Below are 14,768 nucleotides of genomic sequence, written 5' to 3'. Positions count from 1 at the left end.
TGTTTCGCGTTTATGCAGAATAGGTGTATCTGAACATTGATTTATAATAACCGCCAAGAGAAAATTAAATTATAAATATTTTTTAAATGCGTGTGGTAAAAGAATTTATGTGTTACGTTCAATGAAAAATATACCTGAGTACAAGATATTTATTATATTTTCTGTGTTCCAAAATAATCAAGTTTTGTGAGAAAGTGTGTTTTTTTTTTAACACATCCGTGTGCTATTTGCGAAAATAACAAGGTGTTAAAAGATTGTCGACGAAGTATAGTAGTGGATTACGGGCTGTATTGCAGAGAAACAATAACGGCTAAGTTCTGACAACTACAAGATCGCTAAGCTAAGATTTAGTGGTAACAAAAGGAGAAATTTAGGGAGAATATAAAAGATGGTTCCATTTAAAAAAACTTGTTGACAAGATTCGGGTGAGCCGCGTTCTGTGAGAACGAAAAAAAAAACACGCTAGTCAGCATGGCGTGTTCCGTTCCTTGCAGCAAACGCACGAATAACACAGGAGGCGAGAAATTTGTCCGCCTTTCCCGTCAACGGTTCTCAACATTACATTAAACTGATAACGAATGCATTGGTAACCCAAATATAAATAAATAAATACATATATATTAACTATAGTTTCGTGCGTCTATGCAAATTGATGTCATATGAGTAGAGACCGGAAAAATTCGCGGATTCATTTATTGTTATGCTAGAATTCAAACGCATTTACTTTCATATTGCTCCTGTGATTGGCTCACAGTTTATCTGAAGGAATCTGAGCCAATTGAAAACCTTCAACCACAGAAGTATCGAACCGCAAGCATCCCAGTTGACAGGTTTCACAAGTCAGTAGCATGTACAGGATTATGGAGTCTATCCTAGAGGTCACTGAAACCGCAAATTTTTCCAGTCCCTACATATGAGCGCTCTCTGATTGGTTGCGTGTACAACCGGCTGTACAAACGAGCGCGTAGTGTCCGTTAAGCTGGCTACGCTATGATGGGAGATATCGCACTGGCTCGTCCAGCGTCTGCCGAAGTGGCGAGTGCGTCTCTAGACAATGACCTTGCGCCGAGTGAGAGACCCACTCTCCCAAAGGCGCGCGGTTGAAGGTCACAATTGACGCGGCCGTCCGCGCGGACATGCGGGGTGACGCGCAGTGCTGCCGCGGATATTTATTAATTTTTTGGGGGGGACGCACCACAACGCCGAAATACCACAACGCCGAAATGCCAAATTGACCACAACGCTGACAGCTAGAAAACTGCTGTGTACCACAACGCCGAAAAATGTCATTGCAGGACTGCCACAAAGGTTAGGTTAGACTAGGTTAGGTTAGACTAGGTTAGGTTAGACTAGGTTAGATTAGGTTAGGTTAGGTTAGGCTAGGTTAAGTTAGGTTGGAACAATGTGAGATAAATTAATGAAATAAATTTTATAGGTCCAGTCTTAATATCATTATTCCCCCTAAAGGAGACATTAAAATATTAAGAGTGCTTTTTTTTACTTCTGAAGGATGAAGAGTCGCGGCTTATGGAAATTAAGACGGATAGTATGAGTATCATTAATAACTTGTAAATTACAATTTTACTAAATTATTTAACGTGTTATTAATGCCACAAATTGATCTCACCAACTTTACATTTAGTAATCATTCGACTTATTTTCCGGAAGTTGTGATTCTACAGCATTCGCATGTTTAAAAAAAAAACACCTGTAAAGTTTCCGCAAACAAAGCGGTATTGTTTCTGCGATTTGTTTATCTCGCTTGGTTTCAAGAAGCCGCGACTTTCAACACTGTTTGAAATCTCAGTAAATTTCCGGACTTGTCAACGGGAAGTGTGTTTCAAATAAACGAAGGGTTCTTCGTAGCGCCAGATAACTGGATAATCCTAGAAACTACGTTGTACTCACACTTAGGCGTTCCGTGTTCCAATGTCAACAAGGTAAACATGCACGAGGGAGAAGAGTGTTTTTGTTGGAGACTTATAAAGGTTTTGAAGGTTTGTTAACACTTCAAGATGATTTTTGATGAGTTGATTTTCAATGACGTTAAATTCGACAGTCGTAAACGAATACATCGATAAATTTACGAATATCGCTGGATAATTTGTAACTAGTGTTCAAGGCTAAAAATTTTTAACAGTGTACAACTTACTTAAAATCTGGTTTTAAAAAAAACAGTAGCTAGCGACCGGTCACTGAAAATATTAAAAATTCACCTTTAAATCGGTTTACTCAAAAAATTGAAGAAAAAAAATTGAACGCAATGAATTAAGACCTGCAAGTTTCGCGGTTTTGCATTCAAAAATCACTAATTTGTTACATAATTTAACGTGTCAATCTTAAGAATGAACCGACTTCAAACGAAAGCGCTGTATATGCTACACAAAGAAAACAAAATTCTGTACTTTTACAAAAAGATCACTTTGGAATCCAGTTGCCAAGACATAGTTTGTAATACTACAAGAAAGATATTGTAACTTTGTGCAACTCAAGGCTTTGACTAGTTTTGCATACGTGAAATACGTTTTAAAGATAATAATGAGTATTTCTTACGAAAATTGGTGCATAAATTTATATTTAAAATCATGTTTCGTTCAAGCATAATATTTTTAAACCATAAAAAAGATAATCAAGTATTCAACAATTTGATTTCATTTTGTTGTACCATGTTTATTATGTGCGCAGTTTTAATACTGGAAAGCTATCCAGTGAACGGTTTACAAGTAACTTTATCTATTGGAAGAACTGGGACAACACAAAGCATAAATGCCCGGGAAATAATCCGAACCCAGTATTACTGCGAACACTATTTTGTAGTGATTCAGTTGTTTTCATGTAAATGTACAAATTTACAAAATCTGTAATTTTGCATGAATATTTCTGCCCCATTTACAAATAAAACTTACAGTGCAGTGTAAGGGTTGTTTTCATCGTGTCTGCTAGGTTTTTCATGAGGTTCGTATATGACATCACGACCCGTGGTGAACACCTTTCTCTTCAGTCACGACAGCCACTAACGCATTCGCTGGCGAAGAAAAGAATCGCCGTTTCTCTGTTCGTGATCTGTTCGGTCAAAGTTCAAACCACAAAAAAAAAAAAAAAAGGAATACCCGATCGATTTCGAAGCCACTTGACAAACCACTTCGATTCCGTGTCCCATAGCTATAATGCGTTCCAGCTAATGTGAACATTTTGAAAACGACTTCTTACAGTCATTCCTGTCAACACGTGAAAAGAAAAATTAAACTTAAATCTAGCATGTCTCTCTCATCACACCTTTCTCGACTGACAACGCATTGAGACAAGAAGTTTAATTTTAAAATGCTTTCTTTACGATAATAAAACACTTAGCGAGGTGTTCAAGAGTTTATGATGAGCTGCAAATAACTGTATCTCTTCTATGTATTCCACATACACATGCAAGTTTCATAGGAAGAGCTGTAATTACCAAACCTGTACATTTGAAAAAATTATATTATCAATTTAATAAGCTTTTGATGGAGGGTGGAGGTCTCTTTACCTCTACTTAATTAATGGTTACGGCTTACTATTACATAACGCCAAGGAAGTAGTAAATTTACTGTTTACTCTGGAAACCTAAGGCCCGAAATCCACGCTTTAATTCTGTTACCACCACAAAAAGTCGTAACTAGAAACATCCGATAGAAAAATAAGAGGAATGGATTTTAGTGTCAGTGTGTGGAAAGAGTTTTATCACCGTCCATGTTCAACAGTGGTTCTTCTTAATCATTTGTCGTCAAGGGCCACGATATATGTTCTTTTTTTCTTTTTTCCATGAAACGGGTCAGAACATGCAAAAAAAATTGACAAATTTGTTTGTATTGAAATTAAAAAAATTACATTATAACTTAAAAATATATACTTATTTAGTTTTATTATTAAATATATTAAACAACTATACAACCTTTATAAAAGAATAGAATAAAAAAGTTCGCAGTACTTACTCTGGTTTTTAATAAATTAATGATAATAGAGGGCAGTGTTGTTCGGCAAATCCTAAAATACTGTTGTCAGACGTACACTCTACACACACGAGTTCAACTATTTAAATAATTTTTGCAAAAAAAAACTTATTTTAAAAAGTTTCTGCTGAGTAATGCTCAACGAACGAACTTCGTTGAGAACCAGTTATAATCAGAATAAATAGTGCACTTCAATCAGTATAATTTTATTGATTCTGACCGAGCAGTTTCTATTGATTTTCAGTCTGCTTTATTTTATTTGGAGCAAATAAAAAATATATATTTTAAGTGCAACATGGTAAACAAAGTTATTCAAAACCTGTTTAAAGCTTTACTCACCATGTTGTTTTTCTTACACTCTCGCGTAACGTAACGGATATTGCACAATAACATCAATGCATATCATACTTCGTTATTCGTGAAAAATTAAACAAATATCAATGATTAAAAATGAGTGCCTGACTAACTGCGGCATGGAAAGTCACTAGAAATTCATTTCCTGTGTTTCTGTAGCTGGGTAATCCATTTAATTATGCAGGTCTTTTTTTTATTATTGTTGTTGTTAACAGCACAGAGGCTAATATAATCACATAAAAATAAAACATAGGTTTCATACATCCAATACTGACAACATTATAACATCGTATACATACAAAATCACCTTGGTATACAAAACATACACCATCCGACTTATAAGTTGGTATTCAAGTCATTGCTGTCTTTTGCATGACAAATAGTTTTTCGTGTTTCCTGAACATTTTTAAATGTGGACATTCTCTAATGTAAACGGGCAAATTGTTGTATTCCTGGATACCCTTTGGCATAGATTGACTGTTGAGCTGAAGCAGTCCTCCGATATTGCAAATGGAACTTATTTCAATTACGTGTTCGATGCATATATATATATATATATATATATATATATATATTACGTTCAGGGGCGCAACAACTAAATTTCCAAAGGGGGGGGGGGCAATATACCTTTACATAAAGAATCGTCGATCCCCCCTATTGAAGCCCCCGGGAAAATTTGTATTTCAAGGTGGAAAATGGTGCTATTTAAGCAGTTTTACTATCTAAAAATTGAATACACAGCACTTTCTTTGCCCCCGTTTGCCCCCACTTCAAGGTTTCAGAGGGGGGGCAAAATACCCTTGCCCCCCCCCCCTGTTGTTGCACCCCTGATTACGTTGACATCTTGTAATACGACTGGCGACGCTCGAGTTCCAGCGAGCAGCGAGGGTCCAGTACCCAGCTTCCAGGCTTCCAGGCTTCCAGGCTTCCAGCTCCAGCTCCAGCGACCCCGACACTCCTGCAGACCTCGTGCCAGGGGGGAAAAAAAGGGGGGAGGAAGCGACGCGCCGCCATCCCTTGGCCAATGGCACGACCCCGGCCGGCCGGGGGGGGGGGAGGGGCGCGCGCGGAAAATAGATCCGCATGAGGAGGCCAAGAAGAAGAAGGGGGGGGGGGGGGCTGGACGGCGACCAAGGGGCGCACCCGTGGATGCTGCGCTGCGACGACCACGCATCTCGGAAACACTGGGGTCTCAGCGTTGACTTTTCTGCACCCAGGTGCAATCACCGACTACGCTGCCGTCCATGAATCTACACATGAAGTAAATCAATCGAAAGTGCGTGACTTAACTTTTATTTTTTTTTTAAGCTCTGACGGAAGCACTGGATAATAATCAGTCTCGAATACTAAGAGTATCAATTAACTCGTTGGTTGCAAGGCGCCCGTTGAAATATGATACATCTAACAAATACTTTAATTTAATATACACGAATATTTAATAAAAAAAATTCCATCTATTTTAATATTCTGCAAATGAAAATTATTTTTAATTATAAATTATATGATTACTTTTTTGCAATAATTATAATTATTAAGTGTATCAGTCCTATTTACAGATAATTTTAGCAGAAAGTAATTAAGTGACAACAAAAGAAAAATATAATATAAAAAATTCAAAAGGGCGTAACTACAAAACAAATATGCCAAAATTTCGTTTGGGGATACAAATATACAAATCTATATAAACAAAAAATACCGAAGGTTTTAAATATATATATATATATTTATATATATATATCTTTATATATATATTTCTTGTGTGCGTGTGTATGTCACTGAACTCCTCCTAGATGGCTGGACCGATTTTGATGAAATTTTTTGTGTGAGTTCACGGGGATTCGAGGATGGTTTGGATTCACAATTGGTCCACTGGAAAATGTTTATTTAATTAATTTTTTATTTATAAATTGTTGTTGATCTTTGAATGGTTTAGGTTTACAGTATATATATATATGTGTGTGTTGTGTATTTATTTATGTGTTGTTAATCTTTGGATGGATTTTATGAATTGTTGTTATTACATTAAAATTAAAATAGAATTGGTTATTGAGATTATTATATTATTATTTATTGAAATAACATTTTAAAGTGTAATTAAAAATATAGTTGCAAATTTGTGAGGTGCAGTATTGAAGTGAGTATTTTACGTGATTTTTCGTGATTTTAATTATGTATACACGTGAATTCAATACCAATCAACTTAACCTCCAAATTTAAATTGTCAGTTCTCATTTTATTCTACATATTAAAATGTAATAAAAAATATACATTGTGCAAAATATGTAAGGTGCAGTATCAAAGTGAGTATTTAACACGATTTTTCATTACTTTTAATTATGTATAGACGTGCATTCAATAACAATCAACTTAACCTACAATTTTAAATTGTTAGTTCTCATTTTATTCTATGCAACTTATGACGTATTGATGTCTCTTTGAAAATAAAAATATAAGTTTGTAAAATAAATTATAACATTATAACATTTATAGTATCTTATAGTAATTATAGTAATTTCAGTTCGACCCGGCAGATGACGCTGCGATTAGATTCAGGGGAATTTCCTGTAAATTTTCGAATTTAAAACGTTTGAACAGAACATGGCAACGGGCATCGCTTTGATTTCTTTTTCCATTCGAGGGGCTGGGTGTACCCGCAAGTAGGGGCATATAAAATGAGCGGCGCAAGAGTGTACTGCCTGCAGACTGCCGAAGCGAAGTACGGGTACACCAGTTGTACGTTGCGTGCACGAGAGTCGGGAAACCATCGGTGCTATTCGTTTTCTCTCCGATACATTAAAAAACATTGTAATAAATTAATTGCCATGGTATTTAATTTATTATTACTGTAAATGTGATATTTGGTCTTCTTTTCCCTGTAGTATAGCCGTGCGAAGCCGGGTCGGGTAGCTAGTTTATATATATATTTCTTGTGTGCGTGTGTATGTCACTGAACTCCTCCTAGACGGCTGGACCGATTTTGATGAAATTTTGTGTGTGAGTTCACGGGGATTCGAGGATGGTTTAGATTCACAATTGGATATTTTATCTCGATTCTGAGTTAAGAAAAAACTAAAAAATGTAATGTGTGTCATAGATATACAAACTGTTAGTGTCATTCCTCTATGTCTGCCGAGCAATAGCTTTCAAGCCATTACGTTACGTTTTGCTATTGTAAGGAACTAAATAGAGGATAAGAAAAAAAAAGCTCTTGACAGTTTGTAGTGTCGCCATATTTGTTTCGATTTTCAATACCGTTTTTGTATATTACAATTTAAATTGCAGAATAAATCATGTTTCATAGACACATAAATAGTGAGTGTGTCATTTCTCTATGTCCACGAGGTCTTGCCGCGTTATTTTCTCATTGGGGCGAACCCGTCCGCTTCATTAAATAAACAGGTTTTATCGTTGAATGATTTCATGATATATTTCATGAAAATATGCTCTCATAAAAAAGTTAGTTTTATAGACATTGAATAGGTGTCCTCTCTCTCTCTCTCTCTCTCTCTCTCTCTCTCTCTCTGAAGATCAATCTATGAATCGTTACAAATTTATTTCCTTTATTTTTTTAGTTTGATTTGATACAATATGATTTCACTAAAAATCAATTTCTACCCCTTCCTATTTTCATTTCCACATTACGAAGTTTCACTTCTTCCACGCGGAGGGACTCCACGCAATATTTTTGCATGCAATTAAAAACTATTTTTTAATGATGCCAAAGAAGTATAAGTTCACATGCGCGTACCTAAGTACACGCACCCATTTTTTTAATTTAATTTCTTCTATATATATTTTTCCTCCCTACCTAGGGCACTCACAATTCTTTTAAATTTCACGTGTATATTTTCAATGTCATTCGAGTTGTACAATTTTTTTTATCAAATTGGTCATTATTTATACTTAGTTTCATTTTGGAAACATACGTATTTTAGGTATTATGACAAATAAAAAAAAATTGTTTCACTAACATTCTTAGGTTTTTATTGTAAGGATAGTTTCAAGTTTAATATTATGTAGGTACATAAATTCTTAAACTTATAAATTTCTTCGAAATTTATTCATAGGTAGGTAGGGCCTACTAATATTTTCTATTTGTCAATATTGTTATTTTTTTTTTACATTACCTACTTATTTGCAAGGAGTTTGGTTTAGTGTTTATAATTTATCTGCTGAGCGTCAAGAGTCTTAGGGCTGCTGAGACCGAAGACCAGAAATATTTATCAATTATGTAATATATTGTTGAAAAATTTGAATTTAACTATTTCGGGAAAGTTGATTTTTTTTTATTAATTAGAATAGTTACGTGTAATTGCCATCTTCCTTTATTTCATATTAAACATTATGTTTGGTTGAGTGTGAGATAATTTTATTTATGTATGTTTTAATTTCATTTAATTTATTATATATATATATATATATATATATTCTTACCTACCTACTTCTATTAAATTTCAGGCGGATGTTAACATTGTCATTCCAGTTGTATAATTTTTTTGTCAAATTAGTTGTTATTTATACTTTTTGTTTCATTTTGGACTATGTTTTTTTATACTTAATTCAAAGATTTGTGGTGTGTACAGGGAGTGATGTCTCTATTAATTTCTATACTCCTTTGGATAAGCGGAATATTGCCACCACAGTTTTACATATAAAGAAATCCTACAAATGTTTTAAACATTATGACAAATAAATATACTTTCACAAACATCCTTAGTTTTTTTTTGTGTGTATAGTTTGAAGTTTAATATTATGTATGTACGTAAATTCTTAAACATAGAGTTATTTACTAATTTATTTAGATAATTATTAATAGGTAGGTAATAAGCTTTATATTTGTCAATATTGTTTTTATGGTAGATAGGAGTAGAGTAAATGCCTACATTCTTATATTCCTTTATATCTCTTTCGATTTGGAGTGTTTCCGAGCCATTCGGGGTCCTCAGCGTCAACCCCCCCCCCCCCCCCCAGGTGGTTAAAGCCCCAAAATTTGGAAAGTTTAAAAAATTTTGAAAAATCTATCTCTTTCGATTTTAAGTGTTTTCGAGCCATTCAGGGTCCTAGAACCCCCCGCCCCCCTCTGGTAACAAAGCCCCAAAATTTCGACAATTTCAGGAATTTCAAATATCTATTCTTTCGAGATGGAGTGTTCCAAACCATTCGAGGTCCTGAACATCCACTTTCCGCAAAAGTGAAAGCCCCAAAATTTCGAAATATAAGAATATATATAAATTGGAAGTTGGCATGTATGTCGTCGATAAACTCTTACACCGTTTGACCGATCGCCATGAAAGTTGGCACATCGAAGTGTTTTTATCATGGAGAAGGTTTTTATGCTAACAATTTTTTTTGTAACTCGCCGCTAGATGGCGCTGTAGCGCATCAACTTCTAAACCTTTCAACCGATCGCCATGGGTAAACAGAAAACCATAGGTCACAGATACACAAACAGTAATTATGTGTCATTTCTTAATGTCCACCACACTGGACATATCGCTATCCATTTTGCTGTAACTCGCGGACAATATATCACCCGGTGTTCAGCCCGGGCAAAGCCGGGTACTGCAGCTAGTATATATATATATATATGTATATATATATATATGTATATATATATATGTATATATATATATATTTCAAATACAAGCATACTTTAAAAATTCAGAAAGGACATTAGTAAAAAATTAAAATTATCAACAAACTTCGATTTACAAAGAGGGAAACATTTTCAGCGTTTTTCTTTTAGAGCTAATCTTTCTGGCACATAAGCCTTTTTAGTAATTATAAGCATAGTTATTCGTAAGGAGCCTAAGGTGCCCATTAAAAAATTATGAATATAACTAACACTTTAATTTAATATACACGAATTATTTATTAAAAATTCAATTTAATATATTCTAATATATTACAAATGAATTATTTCAAACATATAATATGATATAAAAATATTTACAAAAAATTGTTATTAATGAAGAACCTCTTGAAAACCTTAATTGCGCATTAGTTGTCTCTGGTGATTCAATTTTATTCCTTGCTGTTGATTGGTCAATATACATTTTTACTTGACTGCAGCTCTTGATCGTGACAAAGCCACGTGTGAATATATATTGAACAATAAAATATGTAATTCATATTTCATTGTCTATAAATGTGAAACCAACAAAAAAAATAACGTCCATTCATATACCTGATGACATTAATCATTCAAACACAGAACGACATAACAAAGGATAACTGGATTACATAGATATTGAAAGAAAATGGTTGGTCATGTATATGGGAAGATAATGGTCAAACACATAAATTCACACACAGAATTATACAAATCAACTAACACAGAGAATCATACATTTAAGATACTTAACTCACCGATGATGTGCAGTAAAATGGCTTACCCAACACCAAGATGTAGTCAAAATATTATCTTTGCGCCACGGACTCGACAGAAATGGAAGGAGGAACAGGTTAGCAAAGAGCAATGAAAATTATATAGCCTACAGCGTTGCGGGACCATTAAGTCAGTGATGAGCGTAAATATATTGGATAATATACGCCTGAAGACTTTAAATTTTAGACTGCATTATAGGTACCTACTAATTTTGTTTTCTTCTGTTATTATATTAGCGATCAGGTGGTAACACATCGTAAAAAATAAACCTCATTTAACAAACAATAATATTAAAAAATAATGTTTTAATTCTTTTATTATTTAATTGTAACATTTGAGTCCGTCATAAACAAGTAAATTAAAATTTAATTATAAGTATTAACGCCATCTATGAATCTACAAAAGAAATATCTAGCTACAGTAGTGCTATCTGTTGTGTCGACTTTAAACACGACTTGGGTAAATATCGAGCTATTTGTGTTGCCAATCACTGCTGTGTTGTCACTGGTGTCGTAAAATTAATCTATTACTGATGACTTCCTCGTCTTATGCAATAACGACCCTTACCAGGGGGGGGGGGGGGTGAAAAAAAGTGAGCTAGTCTTTCAGTACCCGTCAGAGATGTGTAACATCTAATCTCGGTGTTCTCGTGTTGCAAAGATAATTATAATACAAAACTCTGACATGAAATTGAACGCGGAATTCTTTAAAATAATGCGAAGAGTGATAAATATACGCAAATTGTGTTTTCAACCGCGTTTCTTGACGCGAATCACACCTAGTTTCCGCACCCGCCGCTAGAATTCGCTGCTGCATCAGCTACGTCGACTGTTGAATCATTTGATTAGCAGACCTAAATTTAAGCTATAAAATGAAATGGCTCCGATAAACGAAAAAAAGACTTTAAAAATAATAAAGCTCTGCTCTAGGCCTGATTTTCGACAAGGATTTTTATTAAAATACTGCCCATTTTGTGGGACTTTATAAAACCGTTAATAATATAAAGTTTCCCTTTGAGTTTGTGAATTTTGTTCCGCGCTATCCGCCACAGATGGCAGCACCGTGGTTGTTACACATTTCCGTTCCTTGACTTCCGTCGCATTCACGAAATTACTCCCACAAAATGCCTTCTACCGAGAGCTATGGTGGTACATATCAATTATTAATATTGCAAAAAATTGCGCTATGTGGAAAATACTAATACTAAGTTAGGCGTGGATACTGATTTGTTTTGTTTCGTATTCTTTTACGTCGAAAGGTTTTGCATGGAAGCTCCAGACGACGGAAACACTAAAAAGTATGCAGCGAGCTCCGAAATAATATTTAGGGTACCTTCTCATTGTTCATAAATTTGATACATTCCGTGGTATTGGGGTCGAACTCACGATCCTCGTGTGAGCGAACCAGTGTCGTTGGCCTACGTGACACTTACATTACAACAAGTATCTTTATAAACTAGATCTTATAACTTAACATATGTTCCTTTAAGACATGTAGCTTTGTTAATTTTCTATCTCTCTCTCTCTCTCTCTCTCTCTCTCTCTCTCTCTCTCTGTTTATACCGCCTCCCAATCCAACCAAGTGATAACGCTAATCTCTAACTGATACAGCAACACCAAATTTAAGTTTCAATTTCAATTTCGGCGAGCATGGGGAATTTTCCTGCAGCGAGCGGCTGCTTGAGCTTCTGTAACAACGGCTATTCTGTGTTCTCCAGTGGCCAGGTCACCTGGAGGTCGTTTGTATTGCAGCAGCTGGCGGCGACACCTGGACAAATCTGTAGGGGAGGTAAGCGCCCCCTCCCCTCCTTTCCCCCTTCCCCTAGCTCTTCCCTGCGGAGCCACTTCTTCGGCGTCCTTTTACAAATTACATGTTCTATGAAGCAGTGCTGCCGACTTGCAAGTTCTCTGAGCACACGGAGATTTTTTTAGGTCTCGGTCTCACCCACCATGTTAATTATTTAATTTTTTGTCCTTACTATGTAATTTTTATTTTCCGGTAAATGTGTCACGGAAGACATTCTTGCGCTGTATGTTTGTCTCAAATTTTCTCAACATATATTTTATTCTTCCCTAATAGCAATAAAGATTCTTTTAAATTATGATAACTCACGTGACCTTTCGAAGTTCGAAAATAACGTCCAGTAAACATTTAGCTAATAAATTTGTGACCTAACTAAAAATGCAAAGGATCTATCGGAATATTTTTACAAGAAAATAACAATAATTACAAGAAAATACAATAAATAACAGCAACGGAAAGAAAATTAAATAACCAACTCGGCTTATGTGACCGAGTATAAAGGGAAATTCTTGTAGGTGGAAAACAAAATGAACCAGCATTACCCAGCCTAATTTAAGCTAAATTTAAACTGTTACATGATACAACGGACGTTATAACTGAATAAAGAATTTTGTGTGTAGCCAAACGTCCTTACTACGGCGTACCTTTTATTTTTCTGTGACGATGCATAGCTAGCACACTGGCCAACAAACTGCATCAGGAATATTAGTACAACTATGTAAGTCTGCTTTTGTAAATGGACCTGAAATTATCATGTAAATATAGAAATATCAGAACATTTTTACTTTTACATGAGAACAACTGTATCACTACAAAACAGTGTCCGCAGTAATGCTGGGCTCAGATTCTTACCCGGGCATTCATGCTATGTTTCGTCATAGTACCTCCAATAGTTAAATTTATTTGTAAACCGTTCCCTGAAAAGCTTTCCAATATTAACTGAGCACATTTATAATCACAATAAAACAAAATAAAGTAAAATTATTGAATATTCGATTATACTTTCCATGGTTTAGAAAAAAACAATGCTTGAATGAAACATGAATTAAAATACGTAATTATGCGCCAATTTTTGTAAGAAAAACTCAGTATTGCCTCGAAAAAAGGTATTTCAAATAACGATAGGTATTATCAACTATTTCTTGGCAATTGGTTTTCCAAGAAATCTTTTGTAAAAGTACAGAAAATGTTTTTCTATGTGGCATCACTCAATTTAAGAACCCACTTTAATCATGGAGGTCCTTAGCAAAGCCGTTCTAAGTACACCAGTAATTTAAACATATGTTTGTCAAATTAGTTATAAAATACGCCACTGCTTTAAAAATTTTTTTTTTTTTCAAAAATTAAACAAAATTCGAACAGCCCCCATAGAAATTAAAATGTTTAGTTTCACTTACGAATTAGTAACACCAACTACGTAGGAATCGGTACTTATTAAGGTATATACTTGACATATTGTGATTTTTTTTATTCATATGACTCGTCATTAGTATTATTTAAGAGCTAAAACTGAAATTTGAATACGATACCTCCTTTGAATTATGTCAATCTGTCAGTAATGATTTCAACACATATTCACTACGTGTGATATAATGGTTGTAAGAAGTCGCGCAAGTGATACTAATTACGATCACTTAAACATCTTTTTACACCTATTACATTACACATCGTGAATATCGGTTACAATATTACTGACAGAACAACAAATGCAAAGAATTATTCGTGTTAACATTTCAGAAATAGCTTTTAAATAATAGTTATGACGAGCGAATGAAAAAAAATTAATAAGGTGTATGATGCCGAGCCTTAACCAAGAATTAAGTTGTATTATTAGAGACCTGTAAAATTCGCGATTTCAAATCCCTAAAGGATAGACTCCATGATCCTCTACGCACTCGTGCAAATTACATCTGCTGATTGGTTACCGACTCGTAACACCTGTTGACTGGAATGATCGTTATTCGCTAATTCTTCTGTTTAAGATTTTTCATTGGCCCAGAGTCCTTCAGATAAACTGTGGCCCAATCACTGAAGCAAAATAATGTCAAAAGTATTTGGACTCTATCCTATCGCGAAATGAATCCGCGAATTTCACAGGTCTCTATTAATCAGCTTCTTACGACCAGAAAATATTTTTTCCTCGACAATGCAAATGTTTTATTTCGACAATGGTGTTCACGAACCTAGCTTGAACAGCGTGTTGGACACACGTGTTGGTTGTAGTCCGGTGGCAGATCAAA

General features: G+C 34.8%; 1 protein-coding gene across 5 annotated transcripts in view; it reads right to left on the bottom strand.

The window, feature by feature from the left end:
- The window catches only part of LOC134541744 (uncharacterized), a 371,288-nt gene that overhangs the window by 113,489 nt on the left and 243,031 nt on the right, over positions 1–14,768 (bottom strand). The gene's annotated exons all lie outside the window — the stretch shown is intronic.

Source organism: Bacillus rossius, assembly GCF_032445375.1.
Source record: "Bacillus rossius redtenbacheri isolate Brsri chromosome 4 unlocalized genomic scaffold, Brsri_v3 Brsri_v3_scf4_1, whole genome shotgun sequence".
Classification (NCBI taxonomy): domain Eukaryota; kingdom Metazoa; phylum Arthropoda; class Insecta; order Phasmatodea; family Bacillidae; genus Bacillus; species Bacillus rossius.
The sequence above is the reverse complement of the archived record's forward strand: the minus strand, read 5'-3'. Positions and strand labels throughout refer to the sequence as shown.